Source organism: Sminthopsis crassicaudata, chromosome 2 (assembly GCF_048593235.1).
Source record: "Sminthopsis crassicaudata isolate SCR6 chromosome 2, ASM4859323v1, whole genome shotgun sequence".
Taxonomy (NCBI): Eukaryota; Metazoa; Chordata; class Mammalia; order Dasyuromorphia; family Dasyuridae; genus Sminthopsis; species Sminthopsis crassicaudata.
The window spans coordinates 119,950,096-119,957,792 of NC_133618.1; positions in this window are offsets into that span (position 1 = coordinate 119,950,096).

Genomic DNA, 7,697 nt, shown 5'->3' on the forward strand with positions numbered 1-7,697 from the left:
CTAGATATAGATAAAAGAATAGTATTTTCACTTTTATTGTTATTGTTTTTTTGCTTATTGTTTTCTCTTTCTTAGGTTTCTTTTTCTTTCTTTCTTTTTTTTTTTGATCTGATATTTTTTGTTCAGCATGACAAATATAGAAATATATGGAAGGCAGAGGAAGCCAGGGCCTCTATAACTCTTAGAGATTCACTATAAGGCTTCATGAATCATTAAACCCCTGTGTTGGTTTGATTAAATTTGCACTATCAGTGTTAGACTGGCTATTACCATTAGTTTCATAATTTTGAAAAATAGTGAATTTCTAAGGAAAAAGAGTGGGGGAGACTTGGCAGTTATCAAGTATTTGAAAGACTGTCATGTGAAAAAAGGTATTAAATTTTCCTGCTTGCTCCCCGAAGACAAAACTTTAGGCAATAGATAGAAGTTTCAGTGATAAATTTGGGTTTGATGGAAGGAAAAAAACTTCCTAACAAACAATTCTAATCCAAAGTGAAATAGATTGCCTTAGGAAATGGTGGATTTTCCTGACTGGATATCTTCAAGCAAAGTCTGAATGACTGTTTCTCAGGTAGGTTGTAAAAGGCATTCTTTTTTTTTAACCTTTGTGTTTCTTTTCTTTTCTTCTTTTTTTTTTTTTAATTCAACTGAAGCATAATATATTTCCCTTCAGTCTTTTACCTTTACACTCTGTATATTTCTCTATTTCAAATGTGTTTCTTATAAATAACATTATAAGATTCTAGTTTTTATTTAACTCTGCTATCTATTTCTGTATTATGGAAGAATTAATTCCACTCACAGTCACAATTGTGATTGCCAACTGTGTATTTCCCTCCATAATATTTTTCCTCAATTTATACTTTTTTTTTTTCTTTTTACCCTGTCCTCCTTGGAAGTGTTTGACTTCTGACCACTGCTTCCCTTAATCTGCCATCCTTTCTATCACCCTCCTCCATTTTCTTTTCCTTTTCTTTTCCTAATTCCCTATAGGGTAGGATAAATTCCTATACCCAACTGAGTGTGTATATCATTCCTTCTTTGAGCCAAATCTAGTGAGATTAAAGTTCAAACAATGCTCATCACCCCCTCCCTTTTCCCCCCTCTATTGTAATAAATCTTTTGTGCCTCTTTATTTGAGGAGTTTACCTCATTTTATCTCTTCTTTTCTCTTTTTTATAATCCTTTTCCCATTCAAATAATATGAACAGATATTTTCAGATGAAGAAATTAAAGTCATTTCTAGTCACATGAAAAAATTTTCTAAATCACTATTGATGAGAGAAATGCAAATTAAGACCACTCTGAGGTACTGCTTTATACCTCTCAGATTGGTTAAGATAACAGGAAAGGATAATGATGAATGGAGGGGATATGGAAAAATTGGGACACTCACGCATTATTGGTGGAGTTGTGAAATGATCTAACTGTTCTGGAGAAAAATTTGAAATTATGCCCAAAGGGCTATTAAACTGTGCATTCCCTTTGACCCAGCAGTGCCTCTACTAAATCTGTATTCTAAAGAGATCATAGAAAGGGAAAAGGACTCACATGTGCAAAAATGTTTATAGCAGCCGTTTTTGTAGTGGCAAGGAGACGGAAACTGAGTGGATGCCCATCAGTTGTGGATTAACTGAATAAGTTATGGTATATGAATGTTATGGAATTTTACTGTTCCATAAGAAACAATCAATAGGATGATTTCAGAAAGGCTGGAGAGACTTATATGAACTGATGCTAAGTAAAGTGAGTAGAATCAAGAGAACATTGTACATAGCAATAACAAAAGTATGCTCCAATCAATTCTGGGGAATGTGACTCTTTTCAACAATGAGGTAATACCAGCCAATTCCAATAGACTTATGAGGGAGAGAGCCATCTGTATCCAGAAAGAGGACCCTGGGGTTTGAATATGGATCACAATATAAAATATTTCACCTTTTTTGTTGTTTGCTTGCTTTTTGTGTTTTTTTTTCATTTTTTCCTGTTTAATCTTGTTTTTCTTGTTTTTTTGTTTTGTTTTATTTTGTTTTGTTTTTCTGGTTTTTCATGATAATTGTGGAAATATGTATAGAAGAATTGCACACGTTTAACATATTTTGGATTACTTGTTGTCTAGAGGAGGGGATGAGGGAAAGGAAGGAAGAAAAAATTTGAAACACAAGGTTTTGCTAGAGTGAATGTTGAAAACTTATCTTTGCATGTATTTTGAAAATAAAAAGCTATTATTTAAAAAATGAAGTGATGAGCAGACTGATTTCAGAAAGGCCTGGAAAGACTTACATGAACTGATGCTAATTGAAATGAGCAGAACCAACAGAACATTGTACACAATAACAATAAGATTATATGATGATCAATTATGACAGAACTAGTTCTTTTTTTTTATAATAGTTTTTATTTACCAGATATATGCATGGGTAATTTTACAACATTGACAATTGCCAATTGTTCTAATTTTTCCCTTCCTCCCCTCCCCCAGATGGCAGGCTGAGCAATACATGTTCAATATGTTAAAGTATAAATTAAATACAATGTAGTATATATACGTCCAAATAGTTGTTTTGCTATACAAAAAGAATCGGACTTTGAAATAGTGTACAATTAACCTTTGAAGGAAATCCAAAATGCAGGTGGACAAAATTAGAGGGATTGGGAATTCTATGTAATGGTTCATAGTCATCTCTCAGAGTTCTTTTGCTGGGTGTAGCTGGTTCAGTTCACTATTGCTTTATTGGAACTGATTTGTTTCATCTCATTTTTGAAAATGGCCACATCCATCAGAATTGATCATCATATAGTATTGTTGTTGAAGTATACAACGATCTCCTGGTCCTTCTCATTTCACTCAGCATCAGTTTATGTAAGTCTCTCCAGGTCTTTCTGAGATCATCCTGCTGGTCATGTCTTACAGAACAATAATATTCCATTCTATTCATATACCACAATTTATTCTCCAATTGATGGGCATCCACTCAGTTTCCAGTTTCTATCTACCTCCTGATTTTAGGAAATCTTATTGCTGGGGAGCAAATGAATCAACGAGAAGATGATCCAAGTTCTTTCTGTAAAACTGGCTTCAATTCCACCTTTCTGTCATGTTCAAAACTTATTTCGTATTAACTTGATTTTTTTTCCCAAAATGCAATTTGTGTTTGAATTCACTAGTTTAAGGGGAGTGCTACAACTCTACAATAAGATTTGTTTATAGAAGTTTCCAGTTTCTGGCCACTATAAAGAGGGCTGCCACAAACATTCTTGCACATACAGGTCCCTTTCTCTTCTTTAAGATCTCTTTGGGTTACAAACCCATTAGCAACACTGCTGGGTCAAAGGGTATGCACAGTTTGATAACTTTTTGAGCATAGTTCCAAATCTCTCTGCAGAATGGCTGGATGTATTCACAACAACAATGTATCAGTGTCCCTGTTTTCCCACATCCCCTCCAATGACTTGGGAACATCTTTTCATATGACTAGAAATAGTTTCAATTTCTTCATCTGAGAATTGTCTGTTCATATCCTTTGACAATTGGAGAATGGCTTGATTTCTTATAGAGTCAATTCTCTATATATTTTGGAAATGAGGCCTTTATCGGAACCTTTGATTGTAAAAATGTTTTCCCAGTTTATTGTTTCCCTTCTAATCTTATCTGCATTAGTTTTGTTTGTACAAAAACTTTTCAATTTGATATAATCAAAGTTTTCTACTTTGTGATCAATAATGATCTCTAGTTCTTCTTTGGACATAAATTCATTCCTCTTCCACAGGTCTGAGAGGTAAACTATCCTATATTCCTCTAATTTATTTATAATCTCATTCTTAAGCCTAAGTCATGAACCCATTTTGACCTGACCGTGGTGTACAGTAGAACTGGTTCTTTTTAACAATGACATGATTCAAGGCAGTTCCAATAAATAGACTTATGATGAAAAGTGCCATCTACCTCTAGAGAGAGAACTATGGAGACGATATGGATCAAAGCATAGTATTTTCACCTTTGTTGTTATTTGTTTGTTTCATTTTTTTTCCTTCTTGTATTTTTTCCCCTTTTGATCTGTTATTTTTGCACAGCATGAAGAAATGGAAATATGTTTAGAAGAGCTGCACATGTTTAACCTATATTGGATTGCTTGCTATCTTGAGGAAAGTGGGGGAGGAGAGGGAGAAAAATTTGGAACACAAGGTTTTGCAAAGGTGATGCTAAAAACTATCTTTGCATATATTTGGAAAAGTAAAATACTATTAAAAAAGAACCCCTTTCCCCCAAAAAAAAGAATGCTAGGTAGTAAAATTGTTTGGGGGTTTTGAATATTGTTGGGGTTTTTGTTTGTTTTTTATTTTTTGCATTATGATCTCAAACTTTTGTTAAATCTAATGCAATTTACAAAAATCCAATTCTTTCCCCCACCCCTTAATTTCTTTTTTATATCATCATGTCAAAATTAATATACCCACACCCTCTTTTTATGTGTATCTCTTCGATCCACCCAAATAAAGATACAATTCTTAAGCATTGTATCATCTACTGTGTAGAGATATAAACAGTTTAATCTTTGAATAACATGATTTTTTTCTTTCCTGTTTATGTTTTTATACTTCTCTTGAGTCTTGTGTTTGAAGCTTGAATTTGGTCTTCCTATCAGAAATGCTTGAAAATCCCCTATTTAATTGAATATTTATATTTTTTTCCTGAAAAATTATGCATAGCTTTGCTGAGTAGTTGATTCTTTGTTGTAATCCACGCTTCTTTGCCTTATGGCAAACATATTACAGCCTTACATTTTTCAAGCCCTTCAATCCTTTAATGTAGAAGTCCTGTGTAACCCTGACTGTGACTCCTCAATATATGAATTATTTCTTTTTGGCTGCTTGCAGTATTTTCTCCCTGACCTGATAATTCTGGAATTTGGCTGCAATATTCCCTGTACTTTTCATTTTTAGATCTCTTTCAGGAGGTGATTGGTAGATTTTTTCAATGACTATCCTGGTTGTAGATATCAAAGCAATTTTCCTTGATAATTTCTTTAAAGGTTTTTTTCTTTTTTTTTAATCATGGCTTTCAATGGCTTTCCTAAATTATCTCTTTTGGATCTATTTTCCAGATCAGTTGTTTTTCCAGTGAAGTTTATTACATATTTTCCTAGTTTTCCCATTAAAAAAAAATTATTCAACTGATCCTTGATGTCTTAAAGAGTCATTAGTTTCCACTTGCCCAATTCTAATTTTTTAGGAAATCATTTTCTTCAATTATCTTTTGTGCCTCCTTTCCCATTTGGCCAATTCTACTTTTAAAGGAGTTGTTTTCTTCAATGGATTTTTTCCCCAATTTGACCAATTGTAATTTTTTTTTTTTTTAATTTTTTTTTTAATTTTTTTTATTATATATATATATATATTTTATAATATTATCCCTTGTATTCATTTTTCCAAATTACCCCCCCTCCCTTATTCCCTCCCCCCGACGACAGGCAATACCATACATTTTACATGTGTTACAATATAGTCTAAGTACAATACATGTGTGTGAATATCATTTTCTTGTTGCACAATAAACATTAGAATCCGAAGGTATATGCAACCTGGGCAGACAGATATTAGTGCTAACAATTTACATTCCCCTCCCAGTGTTTCTTCTCTGGGTGTATCTACCTCTGTCCATCATTGATCAACTGGAAGTGAGTTGGATCTTCTTTATGTTGAAGATTTCCACTTCCATCAGAATACATCCTCATACAGTATCGTTGTTGAAGTATACAGTGATCTTCTGGTTCTGCTCATTTCACTCAGCATCAGTTGATTTAAGTCTCTCCAACCCTCTCTGTATTCCTCCTGCTGGTCATTTCTTACTGAGCAATAATATTCCATAACTTTCATATACCACAATTTACCCAACCATTCTCCAACTGATGGACATCCATTCATCTTCCAGTTTCTAGCTACAACAAAAAGAGCTGCCACAAACATTTTGGCACATATATGTCTCTTTCCGCTCTTTAGTATTTCTTTGGGATATAATCCCAGTAGTAGCGCTGCTGGGTCAAAGGGTATGCACAGTTTGATAACTTTTTGGGCATAATTCCAGATTGCTCTCCAGAATGGCTGGATTCTTTCACAACTCCACCAGCAATGTATTAGTGTCCCAATTTCCCCACATCCCCTCCAACATTTGTCATTATTTGTTCCTGTCATCTTAGCCAATCTGACAGGTGTGTAGTGGTATCTCAGAGTGGTCTTAATTTGCATTTCTCTGATCAGTAGTGATTTGGAACACTCTTTCATGTGAGTGGATATAGTTTCAATTTCTTCCTCTGAGAATTGTCTGTTCATATCCTTTGACCATTTATCAATTGGAGAATGGTTCGGTTTCTTATAAATTATGGTCAGTTCTCTATATATTTTGGAAATGAGACCTTTGTCAGAACCTTTGTTTTTAAAAATATTTTCCCAATTTGTTACTTCCCTTCTAATCTTGTTTGCATTAGTATTATTTGTACAGAAACTTTTTAGTTTGATGTAATCAAAATCTTCTATTTTGTGATCAATAATGATCTCTAGTTCTCCTCTGGTCATAAATTCCTTCCTCCTCCACAAGTCTGAGAGGCAGATTATCCTCTGTTCCTCTAATCTATTTATTATCTCCCTCTTTATGCCTAAATCATGGACCCATTTTGATCTTATCTTGGTATATGGTGTTAAGTGTGGATCCATATCTAATTTCTGCCATACTAATTTCCAGTTTTCCCAACAGTTTTTTCCGAATAATGAATTTTTATCCCTAATGTTGGAATCTTTGGGTTTGTCAAAGATTAGATTGCTATAGATGTACCCTTTTTTGTCCTTTGTATCTAATCTGTTCCACTGATCTACCGGTCTATTTCGTAGCCAATACCAAATGGTTTTGGTGACTGCTGCTATATAATATAGCTTTAGATCAGGTACACTTAGACCACCTTCCTCTGAGTTTTTTTTCATTAGTTCCCTTGCAATTCTTGACCTTTTATTCTTCCATATGAATTTTGTTGTTATTTTTTCTAGGTCATTAAAATAGTTTCTTGGGAGTCTGATTGGTATAGCACTAAATAAATAGATTAGTTTGGGGAGTATTGTCATCTTTATTATATTCGCTCGGCCTATCCAAGAGCACTGAATGTCTTTCCAATTATTTAAATCTGATTTTATTTTTGTGGCAAGTGTTTTGTAATTTTTCTCATATAATTCCTGACTTTTCTTTGGTAGATGGATTCCCAAATATTTTATACTCTCAACATTTGTTTGGAATGGAATTTCTCTTTGTATCTCTTGCTGTTGCATTTTGTTAGTGATATATAAAAATGCCGAGGATTTATGTGGATTTATTTTGTATCCTGCCACTTTGCTGAAATTTTGAATTATTTCTAGTAGCTTTTTAGCAGAGTCTTTGGGGTTCTCTAAGTATACCATCATGTCATCTGCAAAAAGTGATAGTTTAATTTCCTCATTTCCTACTCTAATTCCTTGAATCTCTTTCTCGGCTCTTATTGCCGAGGCTAGCGTTTCTAGTACTATATTGAATAGTAATGGTGATAGTGGGCAACCTTGTTTCACTCCTGATCTTACTGGGAAAGGTTGCAGTTTATTTCTATTGCATATTATGCTTACTGACGGTCTTAAATATATACTCCTGATTATTCTAAGGAATAATCCGTTTATTCCTA